General features: G+C 27.8%; 1 protein-coding gene across 7 annotated transcripts in view; it reads left to right on the top strand.

Annotated features, from left to right (window-relative positions):
* LOC107450465 (recombining binding protein suppressor of hairless) overlaps positions 1-21,368 on the top strand; it is a 119,978-nt gene that overhangs the window by 39,316 nt on the left and 59,294 nt on the right. The window contains exon 1 of one of the 7 annotated variants that reach the window (XM_071185109.1): positions 6,036-6,059. The exons of the other annotated variants lie outside the window; for them this stretch is intronic. The gene's annotated coding sequence lies outside the window, so the exon portion shown is untranslated. Of the gene's footprint in view, positions 1-6,035; positions 6,060-21,368 lie in introns of those variants that run through there. 7 annotated transcript variants of the gene reach the window in all.

Genomic DNA, 21,368 nt, shown 5'->3' with positions numbered 1-21,368 from the left:
CCAACGATCTCTTCATTTTTAGCTGGTTCTTTGTTTTTTGGGTGGCAATACCCTATTCCAGTTTTAAATAAAATAAAATAAATTTTGATTTTTACTATTTTACTTAATTTCCTCTGATCGACGTTCGATTCTGCAGAAAAAGGAGTTAGATTACAAGTTTAATTCAAATTTCCTTTGTTTTGTTGCCTGTCAATCTGTTTTTTAATTTTTGTTATTTTTTACACCCTTGTCTTTAAGCGGAATTTTGATGAGTTTAGTTTTGAACAATCGATCATACTGTACAGAACATTTGCATTATTTTCGTACAAGCTATGCAGGAAAAGGACGATTTTTATAGATTTCGTATGCATAATAGGTCTAATTACGAACGCGATGACTATGATCCAAATTTTCAACAATTTTTTGTAAGTGATTTTATTTTATTATTTTAATTTTTTCTACACCATATTATTAATATTTCTTTTGCACCAAGATAATTAATATATATATTTTTTAATTCAGCTTTTTCAGTTTTTAATATCATTTTTATACTATCTGAATATATACTACTGTTTGTCTACGATAGGTACTCTGTCCGCCATTCGTCTGGAGGAATGGCGGGGACTATGGTAACGAGGTATGATTATTTCAAGTAGGGGTGCGGGGTCCCTCTTTAAGACTGGTTTCGGTGGGAGAAAAGGAGACTTCTTTCTTCGATCTATTGTATTAGCCCTAGAGTTAAGAGAAATGAGCATTCGCNTTTATTAAGTTAACTTTTTTTTAATGAATTTAAATAAATAAATTTTTAATAATAAATTTAATAAATTTTTGTGTATTTTGATAATGTATGATAATTTTCATGTAAACAATATTTTATTATTATTTGATAGTCGAAAAATCGTATGATTATTCTTATAGTCAATTTACATTAAACATAATTTTTCGACAAGTTATTTTTATATATTCTGTACGGATGCTTACAAATATTAAGGAATGTGCATAAAACTTTTAACTTATATAACAATAAATTAATGTTAATGTGTTTATTTTATGTCTTTTTTTTAAAGCTGTGTGATACTTTTAATGAAAAAATATTGATATTTAATTTAAATTATTATCGAAAAATTATATTGTGATTTGTAAAATAAATTTTTTCGTCATGCTACTCAATTTTTCGACGATTTATCTTGATGTGTTCTGGTCGTTTATTGGCAAACATAAATAAAACTTGATGTTCATATTACAATAACTTAATTTTTGCGCAGATCCGACTCCACTGTCATTGACCAAATTTCGGCATTTTCTGACTAACAATCAATTACTGCGATATACACATGATGTGACGGATTTTCGCCTTTTGACTATTAAGTGATTGTCTGTGAAATGACGACTTTTCGTTATTCGGCTACTTTGAAGTAGCAAAATTCCGTTATTCGGCTACTGTGAAATGAATGAATTTTCGTTAATCGTCTTCTGTGAAATGGCGAATTTTTGTTATTCGGCTACTGGAAAATTGATGAAATTTCGTTATTCGACTACTGTAAATAGGCAAATTTTTGTTATGCATATGGATATGTGTTAAACCATATATTTTGGGCTTTACTTTTTCATACTTGATAAATTTTTTGGAATTTTTAAAATAATTTTTTTTTAAACTTTGGCATAAATTTAAAATTTTTTTTTTAAACGATTGTTTTTTAAAACTCTGCTGTCTTAATTATTTAATAAAGAAATATTCAAGCTTTAATAAGCGAAATAAAGATCTCAGAGAAACAGCTATTCATCATTGGAATGTTTTTAATTTAAATTTTTGAATTTAATTTTTGAATATGAATGAACTATATATATAAACGTCAAACTTTTAAACTACTTTTTTTTTGGATTATATGTTATAGAATAGAGATGCATCGAATATTTGGCAACTATTCGGTAATCGCTCTTTTGCCGAATTTTCGATTAGCCGAATGTTTGGTCAAATATTCGGCCAAATGTTCGGCTAAATATTCGCCCAAGTATTTTTTGGAAAAATATTTTTTGATTAAGTTTTTTTGGAATTTTAATAGATTGAATAGGGAATATCTAAAATAGTATTTTTTATTATACATTATCTGATATAGTTTTTATACATATTTGTTTTACAATTCATTTTACAATACAGTTTAAAAATTCATGTGCTTGCAAATTTATATGTTCTGGAAGACGAATGGTTAAACGAAATTTCAAGAAATGAAACTAGATTACTTTATACTGAATCACGTATTTTGTACTGGTGATTTTTTTTAAATAGATTCAGGCGAACATGTATATCATATGTATAACGTATTAATTATATTCAACACTTTTGTTTAGAATTGAGAACGTTTTTTCTTTTCTTTTGGTGTCGGTTCTGCTGTTTTTTCTGTTTTTATTATATTGCTGCATTTCAATGAAAATTTTTAAGATAAGCTGTTATTTTCAAAGTTAAATTATATTTTAAGAAATTTTCTGTTTTTCTTTTGTCTATTCTTTTAATTAACTTTTCTGTTTATCAGATTTTTTAATGTGACTTAACATTTTTTTAAAGAGCGTTTCGAATAAGCGTTATTCTTTTATCGTCATTTTTTTCAAAAAATAAGGGAATATGAAAAAGTTATATTGAAATTTTTAGCGTTAAATTTTCTTTTAATAATTAAGATAGATTTTTGTTCTGGTTTCTGTCTAGCTTTTTCTTTTTCAAAAAAATCTTTTTTATTGACGTTTTTATTATGACGCAACAACTAATAGATTTTCTGTTAGACTTTTAGCGTGTCACTACAATTATTCAATTCTAAATCACTAATATATGAGACATGTTAACTCAATTCTATCTACGACTGGCTCCCTATTTTAACACAGGTACACAATCTAACACAATTTAATACATCACACAAATATGTACAGATTAGCACATTTGTAAATTATTTTTGATAATTATTTAGTGTTCATTTAGCTTGTATATATAATTCAATTTACTTTTCAGTTATATTTCTATTTGTATTTCTTTGTTATTTCTTTACTCAATTTGTATTTCTTTTCTTTATTTGTATTTCTATTAATAACAAAATATATTTTTGCTTGTAACTAAAGCGTCAGAAAAAAACATGTAAAAGGGATACTAATGTCCCACTTGCAACAAGGGGTTAAGAATCGTGTTTTTTTGCCATTAATTAAAACTTGATTCTCAGGAACTCAAGACGAAAATTGCAAAACACTTAAGTAATTAGATTAATTAAGAGTAATTATGAATAAATTAAAAATGCTGAACAAATGCATATAGATATATGTTACAGAAACTAAGTTATCTACAAATGTATCCGAGTCTTAAAAATAATTACTGACTTTTTTAACTCAAAAATATGTTTTATATCAACCGCAATGCCTCATTTACTTACGTATTTTAAAAAACTTTAAGGCACTGAACTGAAAAAACGGTTTCGATCCCCAGTGGCGGCTTGAAGCCCACCCAGCTTGCCTGGGAAGTAAAAACGTCCTGTGTGCAGTACTGCCACAATCATGCGGTTGGTCACGAATTTGGCCCACAACGGGCTGTTGCGGGAATGCTTCTTTTAGTAATTAGATAGCATTGTCCAGATATTAATGACATACATCAGACGTTATTCGAAATAAAGTAGTAATTTATTTAAATAGTTATTTGTTTCTGTTACTTTCTTTTTAGGTACAAATTTAGATACAATTAATTTAATTTAGATTTTTTTTTCTTCTTTAGAAAAATAATTTATTGCGATGAAACGTGTTACTTTTCGCAGCGAATTGAGGTTAAACTATTTTATTAAAATTTTTTATGATATTGTAAGGTTTTAGTAAACAAAATTTGGAAAATTAGGAGTGCTCAATATTTTTCGGAGGACACACTAGTCAGCATTGTGTTCTGGAAAATATCATAATTGCACTTTTAAAAACCGCTACTGTGTAGCTTTTTTTAAAAATGTTTTTTAGTGAATATAAATGAATAGAAGTAATATTATAATAATATAAATAAACCTTTCGAACTTCTAAATGAAATTAATTTAGATATAATTGATTTAATTTAGATTTTTTTCTTCGTTAGAATTAATTTAATTTGCAATTATTTTAATTTAGATTTTTTTTTCTTTAGAAAAATAATTAATGCGATGAAGCGTGCTACTTTTTCGCTGCGAATTTGAGGTTAAACTATTTTATTAAAATTTTTCATGATATTATAAGGTTTTAGTGAACAAAATATGGAAAATTAGGAGTGCGCAATATTTTTCGAAAGACACGCTAGTGAGCATTGTGTCCTGGAAAATATCATAATTGCGCTGTTCCGCTAGTGTTGTAGGTTTTTTTAAAAAAATGTTTTTTAGTGGATATATATGAATAAAAGTATGATTGTGCTCCGGAAAAATCCGGAATTCCGGATTTTTCACTAACTACGATCCGGAAGTTTCCGGAAATCCAAGGTCCAGAAGTTTCAAGAAATCCAAGGTCCTGAAATTTCAAGAAATCATCGATCATATTTATGTATAAAAATTCTTGTATATTTTATTTAAAAATATTAGAACTAGAATTTATTCTTGGCATCTTTTTCATTTGTAAGTATTTTTTTCTGGTAGAATAATAAATGCGATTAGAGATTAAAGAAAACTTATACATAGTTATTCATACCAATTATGCTGCATAAACTTTATTTAGAATTTCATGTTTTCAAAATATCAATGATTTAAATTTATAAAGATACTGATTTTTTGAAATGCGCCATTAATGATTTTACTCAAGAAATTTTCAGGATTTTTGAGTTGGGCTCACAATCATCCCTGAAATAAAATATATTTATGTTTTTATAAATTATATTTGAAAGAATTTTTAGCAATAGTGCACTTAAATCATTTAAATTAATATATAAAATATGGGGTGATTAAATGTCCGTGGCATAAGGTGTAATACGGCTAATTTCAATAAATTATTTGACCATAAAAATCTTCCAGAAGAAAAAACTTCACGACCAATAGCATCAGTTTTCTGCTGTGACGCCATTTTTTTAAAATTCATAAAAAAGAAATTCTTTTATTATTTGTCCAACTAATAATGCAGCAATTCTGTTGTTTTACTACGTGCAACATTTTTAGAGTAGAATTTTAAGTTAGGTATTTTCTTTTTTTTACCTGATCATCCTTGAAAACCATGTCCGTGGTCTTAAGTTCTGATTTCTGTTAAACGTTTCTAAAAAATTCTATTCGTTTCTAACTTCTTGCTCTTTAATTTTCTACCATTAGGAAAAGTATTTTTCCGGATCCTCAAATATTGAGGGTATTCTTAAACACGGCTTAATATATTCATTCTTATGCTTAAAAACTCGTTCATTTCTTACTGTCTTCATTTATTAGTAGCTGAATTATTGCCTAATTATGCCTTTGCCCGCATTATGTCCATTCATCAACAATGAGAAAAATTTCACGCCGTGACCATTAAAGCGATCTTTTTGTATAGCAATTCACCTTTTCACCTCATAATCTGTGAAACCTTTTGTTTTGAATCGAACACCGTCAATCGATTATCATAAGAGATCTTCATCGTCATTTCTTTACTTAACTCTCTCTCTATCTTATTTTAACCCTTCGTTTTATTCTTGTGAGAAGGGGAGGGGAGTAAAGCGAAAGAATATTCCAATGAAAAAGAGCTGTGGGTAATAATCGTCGGGTTGTTCGTTTCTTGCTTCCTTAATTAGTATTCTGTGTCCGTCCTGTGTTCCCAGGGACAATTTGACAACGCGGAAGTTCTTATGGTGGGTAACTGCGATTCTGTTTGGGTTCTTTTTTTATGAATGAGGTGTCATCCCCTTTCGACAATCCAAAAAGAAAAAAAAGATCGCGATGTTATGGGATTTTTAATCCTAACCGTGCTATGTGATGAGCCTTTTACTCCCAAACGATCTCGTGGTTATGAAATGAGATGAAGTGTGGCGGTGAATTTGAGTCCTCTTTGTTATCGTCTGTTCTTATGAGAAATGTGATGTTATTGTAAACTTAGCAAATTCGAAGCATAATTGGATTTATTTTTTATTTATTTATTTAAAATATGTGGTGAGTATTTTTTAAAAGAAATTAAAGAAATTAAATTAAAATGATTTCATTACTTGCGTAACAGTTTTGTTCTTTGAAAAAAAGTATTTTAGTTCCAATATTTCTAGTTATATTTTAACATTGGAAGCGTTAAAAGCAATGCTTATTTTTTTCATTGTACAATAATATTAATATGTTTCCAATGCAATTATATTAAAAAAAAGCGTTTAGCGAATTTAATTTTTTAGTTTTGCATAATTCTACATACATGGGGCTATTTTGCCTATATTCTCTGCTAATTATCTATCGCGCATGGCGGCTTGTAAAGACTCGATTCTCTTAGCGCTTTCGTTTTGATGTAATTCATTAATATCAGGAGTCTGTCCAGGCCGAATTTACTACCGTTTAGCGGTACCTTCACAAATTCAACTTTGGGAAAAACGGTAGTTTCACAAATTCAACTTCAGGAAAAACGGTAAGTCACAAAAAATACTTTTTATTAAAATTTTACTTTTGTATCCCTTAAGAAACGATAAATCCATATTTTTACCATGTTTTTGTGTTGATTTTTTATTATAATTTTTTAATTTTTCACAAATTATGTCTAAATTTTCACTAAATTTTCACCTCTCAGGAAAACCTAGACAGCCCCCTGAATATGGATTTACTATATTTGCGAATCACTGCATTGCAATTTAATTTGACAATATTTAGGAATCACACATCGTAATTCGTATTTTTGAGACTCGTGAATTGCGCCATACGATTTTGATTAAGGTAATTTGCTAATCAACTCCTTTGATTCGTATCGATATAGTTTTACATATTTCAAAAAATTACACTCAATTTATGGCTAAAAAAATTTGCTTAGCTTCAAAATTTGCAAAAAAAAGAAAAAAAAAATTCAGTGTGTTTATTTGTGTGAATTTCGAATATATCGTACTTTCGAAATGTGCATTTTCCTTCTAAAAATTATAGCATAATGTATCCTCCAATATCCAGGTGTGGAAAAAACCAAATAGTCCATTAATTTATTTAGTTATAAGCGCCAAATATATTGAGAACAGTAAATCTTTAAGGTAATATTTGATCCTAATTTTTTTGTTTGCTTATCCCCCTTTTCGAAGAAAAAAAAAGTATTTCAGCTATTTAGTATTTATTAGTATGCTGTGATTATTTATTTGCTAAATTAATTATTATTGCTATTTACTATTAATTTATTATTATTATTAATTTAATAATAATAATTATATATAAATAATAAGAAAACAAAAGTAGGATGCTAGCGTTTTGAAAAAGTGCTTAAAGGTNTGTTTATATATATATATTCTTGGATTTCCTCTTTTTTACTTTCTGTCTACTCTCATCCCTGTATATATAAATAATAAGAAAACAAAAGTACTTGTAATCAGGGTGCTAGCGTTTTGAAAAAGTGCTTAAAGGTGATTATTTTTTATTTAAGTTTTTTAAAAGCCCTTAATGGTTTTTTTTATTCGGGGTTTGTAAAAAATGATTAATTTTCTATCCTTTAAAACGAGATTTTTTTCTTTTCCGCGTCGATTGTAATTCTAAATAACAAAAAATGCACGATTTTCACCTCTGCAATATTTATCAGAAACTAGCTAGTTTATTATGCTTAGGTAAAAAATTTTCGAATTTTTTTGAATTTTATTGATTTTTCGTTTATAAATTAAGAGCTTTAAAAAATATTTTTTATTACTGCACAGATCCTAATTATAATTTTTTTTTGGAAAGTGATTAAAAACATTTTTTGAGTGCTTAAAAAGTAATTAAAAGGTGCTTATTTTGTTAAAAAATCTGGCTACGCATCTTGGTAATGCCCCTGACTAAGCAAGTTACGAAAATTGAATTCATTTTATTGTAATGATTATTAGAGAATCAGCGCAATGATTATTATTTTGTAAAAATAATCATCGCTTGTAATGGATAAAATAAATTCTTTTACTTTTGTTTATTTCTTGGACTGTTGAAATATAGATATCTGGCGTATGTTGAGGCATATTTAATTTCTCAATCGATTACATTTATTTTACTTCGTCAGTTCAGTGTTTAGCTCATGCAACGCGAATTCTCCGAGATGTTTTTCCCTGGAATGAATCGCGAATTCGGCACCAAGGTAGGCTTTCTCCCGCAGAACTTCTTATTTCTCCCGTTCGATCGTTTTTCATCCCTTAATTGAATATGATGGAAATGAATTTCTCGTAGATATTAATTTCACCTATGTAGGTGATACTTATTATTTTCTTAAAACAAGAAGTTTATTAAAATTTATAAAAAAGAAAAAAAACTTATAAGCTTTAAAAAAAATTAAATAAATAAAAAAACACACACACAATTTTTAAATTTAAGCTATTTTATCAACATTTCAAAGCGACTCTACATACACTTAACTACTACGGAGTTTTTAATTTTTAAAACAAAACGTAATAAAATTAAATATTAAAAATTATATTTTCTGGAAAAAAAAGTAATAAGAAAACGATAAAGGAAATATAGCCTATAAACGCTTTTAAATATGTCAAAGTATCACAAAAAAAAGAAAAAAAGAAAAAAGAAAAGAAACTAGATAAGGTAGGTAAATAAGGTAAACAGGTAAAATAAAAATCGATTTTTATTCTTGAAAAAAAATTTTAGATCTGAACATCTCAATTTTCTAATTATTGTATTTTAATGAGAAAGTGTAGAAAAAAGAAGGCTTAATAGAAATCCTCTTTATTGCTGCGTCATAATAAAAACAAGTTTTTTTTTTAGAAAAAAGAAAAATAACTAGATAAAAACCGAAACAAAAATCGTTCTTAATTTTTATATAAACGGTGTTTTTATCACAAAAAAATCTCAACCTAACTTTTTCATCTTGCCATATTTTTAGAAAAAAAGTGACGAGAAAAGAACAACGTTCATTAACGCTCTTTAAAAAATGCTGTGTCATATTAAAATCGCAGATAAAAAGAAAAGTTAATACAAAAGAAAACGAGGAAAAAAATGTTCTTAATTCTTAAATTATAACTTTAACGTTGAAAATCACATTTTTTTGTGTTACAAGGTTGTCTGTCTTAATAAAAACAGAAAAATGACCAAAAGCGAACCAAATAAATAAATAAAGAAAAAAAAAATAAATAACGTTCTTAATTTTTAAAACAAAGAGTATTAAAAAATCTATGAAATTGACTTGCCTGAATATAACTAAAAAAAAAAAAAACAAATGAGCAATACGAAACTCTTGGTTCAGTATAAAGTAATGTTGTTTCAATTCACCAAATTTCGCTTATCTATTTGTCTTCTAAAACATAAATTTGCAAGCCGTGTGCAAGTTTTAGAACTTAACAAATATAAGTAAAAACTACTTCTAATAATGTATAGTAAAAAATACGATATTAGATTATTCTTTACTAAATCTATTCGAAATTCTAAAAAAAAAAAATTAAAAAAAAAAACAACTATCGCTTTTTACAAAATATTTTATACGGTGTTAACTATTATAAACTAAAGCTTTCAGAAATTTTAATCATTTTACTAACATTTTAAATGCCTCCCCACGAGAGTTCTAGAAGTAAGTGGCATTTCCTACCTATGAACGTTTGAATCATTTAGATGTAGTAGTTCGAAAAATAATTTTAGATGAAATTTACAAAACAGAGAATAATATATTAAAACAAACTTCTCTAACACTAGAAGAATTTTTTTCAAGAAAGCGTAGAAAGTTGGCAGCTCTGCATGTATGTATATAAATAACTATTTTCAATTCAAATCAAATATAAGTGTTTTAATTCATATTTTGTATAAGAATAAGGCATTATTGGAAAATTAAAAATAAGATTCATACGTTACCAGTTAGGAAATTTGAGGCAAATTCTATAAAATCAGTCTGGAAAAATCTGCGAAGGTCACGAATTTTTTAAAAGAAATTTCAAGAAATTTGGAAATTTTAAGGAATTAAAAAATTTTTAAGAAAGTGTAAGAAATTTAAGGAAAATTCTATAAAATTAGTCTGGAAAATTCTGGGGGAAGTCACGAATTTTTTTAAGGAAATTTGAAGAAATGAAGAAATTTGAGGAAAATTTTATAAAATCAGTCTGGCAAAATCTGCGGGAAGTCACGAATTTTTTTAAAAGAAATTTGAAGAAGTTTTAAGGAATTAAGAAATTTTAAGAAATTGTAAGAAATTTGAGGAAAATTCTATAAAATTAGCCTGGAGAAATCTGGGGAAGTCAGGAAATTTTTTAAAGAAATTCGATGAAATTTGAGGAAAATTCTATAAAATCAGTCTGGAAAATTCTGGGGGAAGTCACGAATTTTTTTAAAGAAATCTGAAGAAATGAAGAAATTTGAGTAAAATTTTATAAAATCAGTCTGGGAAAATCTGCGGGAAGTCACGAATTTTTTTAAAGAAATTTGAAGAAATTTAGAAATTTTAAGGAATTAAGAAATTTTAAGAAATTTGAGGAAAATTCTATAAAATTAGTCTGGAAAAATCTGGGGAAGTCAGGAAATTTTTTAAAGAAATTCGAAGAAATTTGTGGAAAATTCTATAAAATCAGTCTGGAAAATTCTGGGGGAAGTCACGAATTTTTTTTAAGAAATGAAGAAATTTGAGGAAAATTCTATAAAATCCGTCTGGAAAAATCTGGGGAAGTCAGGAAATTCTTAAAAGAAATTTGAGGAAAATTCTATAAAATCAGTCTGGAAAAATCTGGGGAGGTCGCGAATTTTTTTAGAGAAATTTTAAGAAATTAAGACATTTGAGGAAAATTCTATGAAATCAGTCTGGAAAANAATTTTTTTAATTTCATGCTATCATTTAAGTTGAGGTTCATAACACTTCAGAGGGTTATACGAAACGGCTCAAAAAGTTTGATAGCTGCATGTACAATAGTTTTTTGTGTAGAGTGTTTTCCGTTAATGAGTTATTTTCATTAAAATTATCTAAAAAATACTCTTTAAACAAAAAATTTCCTGTATATTAAAATTTTCTCTATTAAATATGTTTATTTAAATTAATATACAATATAAATTGCAATAATGTTGTGAAAAATATTTATTTTTCAAAAATTTTGTCCCGAAGGTAGTCGGATACCTTAAATATGTCGAGGTATCATGAAAAAAAAAAAGAAAAGAAAAAAAAAACTAAATAAATAAGGGAAACAGGTAAAATAAAAATCGATCTTAATTCTTGAAAGAAAATTTTAGATCTGAACACCTCAATTTCCTAATTATTGTACTTTAATGAGAACGTGTAGAGACGGAAGGTTTAATTGAAATCCTCTTAATTGCTGCGTCATAATAAAAACAAGTTATTATTATTTTTTTTAAAAAAAAGAAAAATAACTAGATAAACACCGAAACAAAAATCGTTCTTAATTTTTGAAAGGAGCTTTTATCGCAGAAAAATCTCAACCTAACTTTTTCATCTTGCCATATTTTTAGAAAAAAAAAGTGACGAGGAAAGAACAACGTTCATTATAAACGCTCTTTAAAAAATGCTGTGTCATATTAAAATCGCCGATAAAAAGAAAAGTTAATATAAAAAACAAAAGAGGAAGAAAGTGTTCTTAGTTCTTAAAATATAAATTTAACGTTGAAAATAACATTTTTTTATGTTACAAGGTTATCTGTCTTAATAAAAACAGGAAAGTGGCAAAAAGGAAACCAAACAAACAAACAAACTAACAAATTAAATTAAATTAAATTAAATAAATAATTAAATAAGTAAATAAATAAATAAATAGTAGCTCGTGGTTCAGTATTGGGTACTGTGGTTCGAATTCACCAAATTTCGCTTAACCATTTGCCTTCTAAAACATAAATTTGCAAGCCGGGGACAAGCTTAAGAACTTAACAAATAAATATAAGTAAAAACTATTTCTAATAATGTATAGTAAAAAATACGATTTTAGATTATTCTTTACTAATTCTATTCAAAATTCTAAAAAAAAAAAAAATTCTNAAAAAAAAAAAAAAAAAAAAAAAAAAAAAAAAAAAAAAAAAAAAAAAAAAAAAAAAAACTACGCTTTTTACAAAATATTTTATGCAGTGTTAGACTATTACAAACTAAAGCTTTCAGAAATTTTAAACATTTTACTAACATTTTATATGCCTCCCTACGAGAGTTCTAGATCTAGAACAAAGTGGCATTTCATACCTATGAAATTTTGAATCATTTACTTGTAGTAGTTCGAAAAATAATTTTAGATCAAATTTGCAAAACATAATACATTAAAACATAAACTTCGCTACCATTAGAAGAATTTTTCTCAAAAAAAGCCTAGAAAGTTGGCAGCTCAGCATATATGTATATAAATAGCTATTTTCAACTCAAATCAGGTATAAGTGTTTTGTAATTCATTTTTTTTGTATAAGAATAAAGCATTATTGAAAAATTAATTCTAAGATTCATATGTTACCAGTTAATAAATTTGAAAAATATTCTATAAAATCAGTCTGGAAAAATCTGGGAAGTCACGAATTTTTTTAAAGAAATTTTAAGAAATTTGAGGAAAATTCTATAAAATCCGTCTGGAAAAATCTGGGGAAGTCAGGAAATTCTTAAAAGAAATTTGAGGAAAATTCTATAAAATCAGTCTGGAAAAATCTGGGGAGGTCGCGAATTTTTTTAGAGAAATTTTAAGAAATTAAGACATTTGAGGAAAATTCTATGAAATCAGTCTGGAAAAATCTGGGGAAGTCCCGAATTTTTTGAAGAAATTTAAGGAAAATTTTATAAAATCAGTCTGGAAAAATCTGGGGGAAGTCAGGAAATTTTTTTAGAGCATTTTTTTTTTTGTAATTCTTTTATGAAATTTTGAAGAATAGTATTTTATTACTTTATTTTGTTTTTCCATAATCTTTCACTAAAAATAACGATAAAAGTAATTGATTCTCTAAAATTCTCAAAATTAGCTCCTGAAGCAGATAGAAAAACCTAGTTTATTTTCTGTTTTCATTGCTGGTTTTCTACGCTTTATTCATTTAAATCTGTTTTTCGATGCAATTGCGTTGTGAAAATGTATCGTTTCCTGATAAGATCATAGAATTTATCATTCTTCGGGAGCTATTCGGTCTTTGCTCCTTTCAACTTCTTTTTTCCATGAGGATCCCAAAGATTCGCGTGACCAGAGGTCAAGGGATAGAGCCACTGACGTTCGATTCACGTGACCCAGCCTAGAAATCAACTGACGGATACCGCTGCCTTTTTCTTCCATTTGTTCGATAATATTTTATTTTTGTTAGCCTCTCTTCTTCCTTATCCCATTTCTAATCCTTTACGTTTGCTCTTGCCAAATGCGTGATTCGGTGGTAGGATTTTCTTTATGGGTTTTTTTGTTTTGTTTTGTTTATTTGTTCGTAGTGGCCATCTTCGGTTCTCGGAACACGCCATTTTGTTTTGTTTACCTTTTTTTTTTAATCGTGGACGAACACGAAAAGGCCTTTATGAACAGATTTTTGTGTAACCGTTTGGTGGATGGGAATTGTTCGTTTTTATGGGATATTCGAAATCGTAATTCTTTGAAAGCTCAATATCACCGAAGGGTCTGTCATCACATGCAATAAAGCTTTTCAGCTAATAATTTGCTATTTTTATAATTGTTTTGTTTTTGTAATAACATTAATTCATGATTGATAGATAAAGTTCTGCCAATCTTTTGCCAGCGCACTTTATTCCAATTAGGAAAATGGTGTAAAATGTCAATATGAAAGAAAAGCTACAGGTTGTAAAAATAAAAATTCAAAAAGTTACTCCTACGCTGTGTTATCTGGCATCACTAAAATTTGCAAATATTGCGAATTATTCATTGATTTTGCTTATTTTCATTATATAGGTAGAAAAATCATACCAAATTGGCGATTTTTTTTTTTAAAAAAAGAAAAGTGTTCTAAATCAGCATTCAATGAGCTCATAAAATTTTTTAGGAATTTAGGTTTCTTAATTGTTTTTAATATTTTTTATCTTAGTAAATCGGTGTCTGTTTTTGGTTTTTTAAAAATTGAGAATAAAAGCACGAAAAGTATAAACCTAATTTTTGAGCAAACGAATTGAAAGATGGCTATGAATCTTACAAGATGATGGCTATGAATCTAACAAAGATGGCTATGAGTCTAGGAATCTAATGTCCAACTTAATTTATTTTAGCAATGAAAAAGTATATATTTAAATATCTGCATAAAAAATTATATACATTTGCCTTAAAATTGCAATATTATTTTTTTTGGATACATCGTAATTTTTAAAAAAAATCTATTTTTAAAAAAGGGTTAGTGCCTTAAAGAAAGGCCGTAAGCGCTTAGCTAACGATGCCGTAACAATGAAAAATTATCTGACTCTGCTGGGGACGGTCTCAATGTTATAAAAAATTATAAATAAATAAAAAAAACAACCAAATAATGTTATAATAATAATAATAAATGAATAAGAAATAAATGAAAATAGTAATAATAAAATAAATTAATAAATAAATAATAAAACAAAATAAGTAGGGCGAAAGAACGAGTTAGTAATTAGTTCTGTGCTGTATGTGACGCGTTTTAATTTATTATTTAAAGTTTTATAATATTATTTTGCTCTCAATTGACATAATAACATGTAGTCATATTTAATCCAAAATAGCTAGAGCTGTATCAACTATTTAAATGTTCCTTTCTAACAAACTCAATGATTTACTTTCCATCTTTGCTCATCTTTTCCTTTATTTATTTGCAACGTGAAAAAGCTTAGTAACGGTTGCGCAAACAAATCGTGATATGGTTTTGAAATTGTAAGTAAACTTTCTTAAAAAATAACCATATGTAAAATAAAAAGTAAATTCTAGATTTTCTCTTCTTACACCAAAAAAAGCTTATAAACCTAAAATTTCTTTTTGTATCACACCTAATTACGAAAAGAAGAGTTTCATGTGAAACCTTATTGAAAAATATGAAAATGGAAAATATGGTTAATGAAAATTTAGCGTCAAAGGGTTCTTTGACACAAAATTTTCATTATTTTGTCAAAAAAGTGAAAATATCATGTTAAGCATATTAATAATTACTGGTTATGTAACACAGCAATGGATACTAGCATTCCTTTTTGCGTTAAAGAAAAAAATTTCTTAGCATGCATGGCTCACTTCCAAATAATTTTTCAAATTTGTACATATATGCGGTTATTTAGATTTAAGAAAATCACTTATTCATTATTGAAATTTCTTTAATTTAGGTACAACATCAATTATTGATGAATGTTAGAATATGAATAAAAAAATGTCTTATCAATTTTTTTTATTTTATTTTATATTTTAGAACAAATATAATTCCGAGAATCTAAAATATTTTTTTAGTAGCTATATGTCTATTTTTTTTTTAATGAAAATATACCAAAATATATTTTTACTAGTAATTAAAGCTTCAGAAGAAGAAAAAATTTATTAAAAGGACATGGATGACCTATTTGCGCCAAAGAGTTAAGACGGAAGATTTACATTTAGAAAACAAAATCGAAACTATTTTTTTATTTCTTCCCAACTTTTTTGGAATATAATACAAAAAAAAATTATATTTAGTAAAAAGACATTGTTCTCGAGTAGCCTTTCCATCGCAATTCATTGTGTTCCTTATCTGATTGTTGGTTTTAAACGCGCCGCTTTAGAAGACTCTTCCCATTATTGGTCATCTCTTAATGTGTCATTCTACCCAATAGAAGAGTTATTAGAAAGCCGGAGCTTCAAAAACAAAGAGAAGATAGATTCGTTCTCACGAGAATTTGTAACCTCGACCTTCTCATCATTCGAAAGATCTCTCACGGGAGTCTCTCATTATGCCCATTGCAGACGACTTTTTTACGGTATTGTCCCCACTGCTTATGCTAAGAACATTGTTCCCAGATATCAGACATTCATTCTTTTCTTTTGTCGTCTTGTAATGAAATTCCCATCGATGGCTTGCTTTCCAGATTTTTGTACGATTTATTAACCCATTGCACTACTATGTTTAGTCTTTCGCCATGTAGTTTTCTGTAGCTCCATGCTAAAACTTAACATTTTCAAATAAAAGAGTTTTTGTTGTTGACTTATTCTGATAATATTTTAACCTAAATAACAATTTGTAACCAAGGATTTTATATTGTCAAAAATATAAAAGCACAAGTGTTTTTTTATCAGTATTTATTGAAGAAAAAAATAGAATAAGTTGCACCGAAAAGTATTAGTAGAAGTATTAAAGTATAAAGTAAAATAGTAGTTTATCAAAGAGTATAAAGTATTATCATCTGAGCTTTTGAATAATTTACATCAGTGTTTCCCAAACTTTTGGCTTTTGTGTACCCTTTCTAAATTTTTCTTAACGCTGTGTACCACTAATAAAAAAAATGAATGTATATTTTACTGTAAAATAATTGCACGAAAGTTAAGAATCACAATTGGCTGTTGACACCACTAATTATTAACTATTAACTCAGCAAAAAATAGCCAATAGNTATGTGCTTAATTTTTGCAAGAATAGTGGTGATCAAAATCATTTGAAAATTAAGTTTATAAAAGAAAAAAAAAGTATATATTTACTACCACTTTAAATATAAAAATAAAATCTTCCGGAAAATCTGGAAGAGTTGGCAGGTATGAATTATAGTTTTACTTTTAATAGTTTTGGTTTTTATGAATACGAGTTCTTCCGAACTTAATTGTTTTACTATCACTTCGTGAAATCTTTTTCAACAGCTGTGCAAGTTGGCAGGTTTGTAACTAGAATAGGAATGTTCTGAAAAGAAAAAAAAAGAATAGAAAACTGAGAGTAAATAAACTACTTTGTATTCGTTTCCGAGAAAAGTAGCATTCCTGATTTACCAAGATCCTAATTCCTGATCAAATGTAGGCGATATTGTTCCTTACTCGGTTAAAAAAAATTAATAGGTTTATAATTAAAAATTTGCTGTCGTAGCACACTTGAATTAATTGTAATATTAATAAATTCACGGGTCAATTTCAAGGACATTATTGAAATCACATTTCACAGAATTTTTCAAAATGGGGAAAAAAAACCTGGTAGTAATTTGAAAATTTTTATTGTTCGAAGGATTGAAAAAATATTACGTATTATACTGTTTTACATACTCTTTTAATACCACCTTTTAATACGAAATTTAAAATTCTATAGTATTAAGTTTTGCGTTCAACCCCGTATCTGTCTTGACGGTTTTTATCATTAAAAGACTGCTGACAACTGTTAGCATTGGCTTAACAATACTAGTAGGCTTTTTTAAAAAATACTGGTACAAAATTCTAATTAAGTGTAGTGAACAGATTTAGATAAAATGAAAAACTTTCCACGAACGCAAAATCTCAATTTAAAAACTTCCAGTGCGCATTGATGAACTTTTCTAACTAAATCCAGCCCTATCGTCGCCACCTAATTTTGACGAAATTCTTCAAACGAATACGAATCACGGAATTTTAAAAATTTTTTTACTTTTTACCAATCTCTCTATTCCCCCCCCCCCCANTAAAAAAAAAAAAAAAAAAAAAAAAAAAAAAAGAAGAAGAAGCTAAAAACAGAAATCCAAAAAATGTACATGAATTATGTAAATAAATTTTAAATTATGTAAATGAATTTTAAATCACGTTTGCATTGTAGGAAAAAGCAAAAAAGGAAAAGCTTGAAAAGGAATTTTTTTTTTCTTCTCAGGAATTCAAAAAAGACAAACTTACTTTGAAGAGGCGTTTTTTTTCTTCTCTCCTTTAGTTATAGTAAAAAAAGTTTTGTAATGGTGACAAATTTTCCGTCCTTGCAATAACTTTAATAATTTATTAAAATATTAAAGTTATTGCAGGGTTCTCGCGTTCGTGTATATTGTACTGTTTTGTTTGAAACATTAATTTCTTCTTTTGCTACTACAATTTTGTGCCAAATTGTCATTAAATAAATTGTAAACATCCGTTAAATTTAATAGTTATTAAAACATTGAAATGTGAAAATTTGAGAACTCAAAGTTGCTGATACCTTTTGAGTGCAAATGGTTACATTTGGTGTACAGAGTCTGTGTGCACCATAGAGTTGGACCCAGTCTTTCAACTCTATTTTGGTTTGCACCTTGGCAAACAGAGTCTGATGATAAAATTTTCATAAACTTTATTACTACTTTGAAACTTTTACAGTTATTAAGTATAAAAAATGCTGATTAAAGGTTATAATGACGAATTAAAAGTTAAAAGTTAATGATAAAAATGTTTTAATGACAAATTTCCTTACTTCGGCATCAAAGACCGCGTGGCAGTGCTGCAAGATTTACCTTTATCCGATATATATTTCTGGTTTCGGGCAGACTCGGGCTCTGAGTAATTCTATGTATATTAGTCTTGGATTAAAATGTTTCGGGCCAAAGCGGGTTTTGATCTTCAAGAGCAAGTCCGAACTCATCTCTAAAATATAGAATCAGGATTTCTAAATAAGTGCCTGCATATAAGCTACTGTAATCTTATTTCGGAATAGTATAGTTTAGAATGTAACGACCACAAAAGTTACACAATATTCTTTAGGCTTATTTTGGAACCGTATAATTTAGAATGTAAAGCAACCAGAATAGTTACTCAAAATTCTGTAGACTTATTTTGGAACCGTATAATTTAGAATGTAAAGCAACCAGAATAGTTACTCAAAATTCTATCGACTTCTTTCGGAACGGTATATTTTAATGGAATGTAACACGATATTAGTAACACAAGGTTCTGTAAACTTATTTTGGTAAGGTATTCTTTGGAATGTGGCTACCAAAATAGTTACATATTCTGGAGACTTATCTTGGAACTGTATACTTTCGAATGTAACTACCAAAATATTAACACATAATTCTGTAGACTTATTTTGGAAGTATAATATGGAATGTTACTACCAAAGTAGTTACACAAGATTCTGTAAACTTAATTTTGGTACAGTATAATTTGGAAAGTAACAAACAAAATAGTTACACAAGTTTCAGTGGACTTAATTTTAGTATAGTATAATTTGGAATGTAAAAGCAACAAGAATAGTTACTCAAAATTTTGCAGACTTCTCTCGGAACGGTATATTTCAATGGAATGTAACACCATATTAGTAACACAAGATTCTGTAAACTTATTTTGGTAATGTATTCTTTGAATTGCTACCAAAATAGTTACATTAAGATTCTGGAGACTTATTTTGGAACTGCATACTTTCGAATGTAACTACCAAAATATTAACACAAAATTCTGTAGACTTATTTTGCAAGTGTAATTTGGAATACAAAAACCTGAATAGATTCCTTGATAACTAACTATTGTGTGTCACACCTTTAGTTGAAATAACTTGGCAGTTACATAAGTCATTTTCGGCTGTGAAGAGGAAGTTATTTGCCAACATTAATATTCATACTAAATGACCCTGACATTTTTTGTTATGTTTGTGAACTTAATGTGAATGTTACCCAGTTAGTTTCCTTTCTCCCAGAATATTTTAAATTTTATTTTCTATAAGATACTGAATCTCATTTCAGTCCCTGACCTCCTGCAAGATTTTTTTTAGTATGATACTGAATTCTGCCTGTTACTTTTAGCTCCTGGTTTAAACAATAATTTTATTTTGATTTTTTGCAAGATCCCATAAAATTGGAAAAGTTTCTGAAAAAAAAAAAAGATTATAAATTAATTATATCTAGCTAGATTGTTGCCCTTCAAAATACTCAAATAAATATGAGAAATAATATTATTGTACATATTAACTTAGCCTAAAAATAATTTGCAGTAGATATGGTATTCTGAAGTTCCTGGTTTCTGTTACCGCGATCTCTTTTCTTTGAATAAAAAAAAAAAAAAAAGCGTATTTCTGCTAAATAGAAGGGGTCTGTCTACATTTTTGAAAAAAGGAAAAAGAGGGTGCATTTGCCTCTGTAAAAGGGAAGTGCATGCAGGGTAGGCCACTCTTGAAAACACTTAGGGAGAACACAGCTGAAACATATGAATACAATTGCACGCAGTTTTTAGTCCTTCTCATCATTCTGTCATTTTAAAATATTTTTAATTGAACAAAAAATGACTTTAAATTTTCCATGCTCTCTTTAAACTCAGTATGTTGGAAAAAAAATCATTTTATAAACTAAATTAATACTAATGTTATATATTCTACACTTCTAAACTATAACATTAAATAATGCTGCCACTTCTAAACTATAACATTAAATAATGATAATAAACATTTACCTATATTACTGACAAGCTAAAGGGCTCTTATTAATTACTAACTTATCTTTAATTATCAGTACAGCATTTAGATATTAAATTTTTATTCGCTTGTTAAGCAGAGTTGTAAAGTAATGTATAAGCATAATAAAAATCGTCAGTTTTTCTTTTTTAACATATTAACACGTTGAATGCTATGTCACCGGTGACCGGCACTGAGTTTGTTCGTAGCTCCACGGGGGTCACCGGTGATCGGTGAAGCCAAGATTATTAGAAACACATAATTCCGAGTAAATTTTTAATGCTTTTAATTTTTTTTAATATTATTATCGTTACTAAAATGGTTTGAAGAAATTAATTCAATACATTCTGAGAAAATCATTTTGGCCAGACAGGCAAGCCATGTAAAATTAGCGTGACTTTCAAAGTGTTAACACATTTATCGAACTTAAGTGGATAGTTTTTAATTGTTTATTGCAAATATTAATTAACAGCCGGAAAAGTTTTTATTAAATGCTTTTTAATTCCTTAATTAATTTTACTTTGGAGCAAGAAATAGTATTTTATCTTTTGTTTTAAAATACAAAAAAAAACCCTTTTCTTTCCCTACATTTTCGACATATGCCTTTTTTTTTAAACAATCAAAAGTTAAACCACATTTCATTGTCAATGACACAAATGTTGTCACGAGAGCTGTTGAATCATGAGGTTTCAAGGTACCGACAAAATAATGCCCTCCCCCTTTGCACGTGCCGGGGGATTGTTGAAAGAGGGTATTACCACACCTGGCATTGGGATCGATTATTTCCACACCGAATTTGACTCACCCCTTCTGTGTTCGATATGCAGGGATCATAATAGACCCTTCACCCATTGAAAAATAAACTGTAGAAAGGGGGTCGGTCGTTGATTGGTGGTGTATTTAAACAAAGGCAGACGATGGTAGTTTTTCAGTAGTTAAAATAGAATAAAATTTGGAAAATTTCCAAAATGAAGTGAGCGCTTAAACCAAATTTTGTATTCAGACTATACAGGGTGCGTAGCGTTTTTAAAAAGTGCATAAGAGTGCTTATTTTCGTTTTTTAAAAGCCCTTAAAGGTGCTTTTTTCATTGGGTGTTATAACATTAGTGTTATGGTTTTTTGTTAGTA

The sequence above is a fragment of the Parasteatoda tepidariorum genome, chromosome 9, assembly GCF_043381705.1.
Source record: "Parasteatoda tepidariorum isolate YZ-2023 chromosome 9, CAS_Ptep_4.0, whole genome shotgun sequence".
In the NCBI taxonomy this organism is placed as follows: Eukaryota; Metazoa; Arthropoda; class Arachnida; order Araneae; family Theridiidae; genus Parasteatoda; species Parasteatoda tepidariorum.
This window is presented reverse-complemented; position numbering and strand designations above follow the sequence as displayed.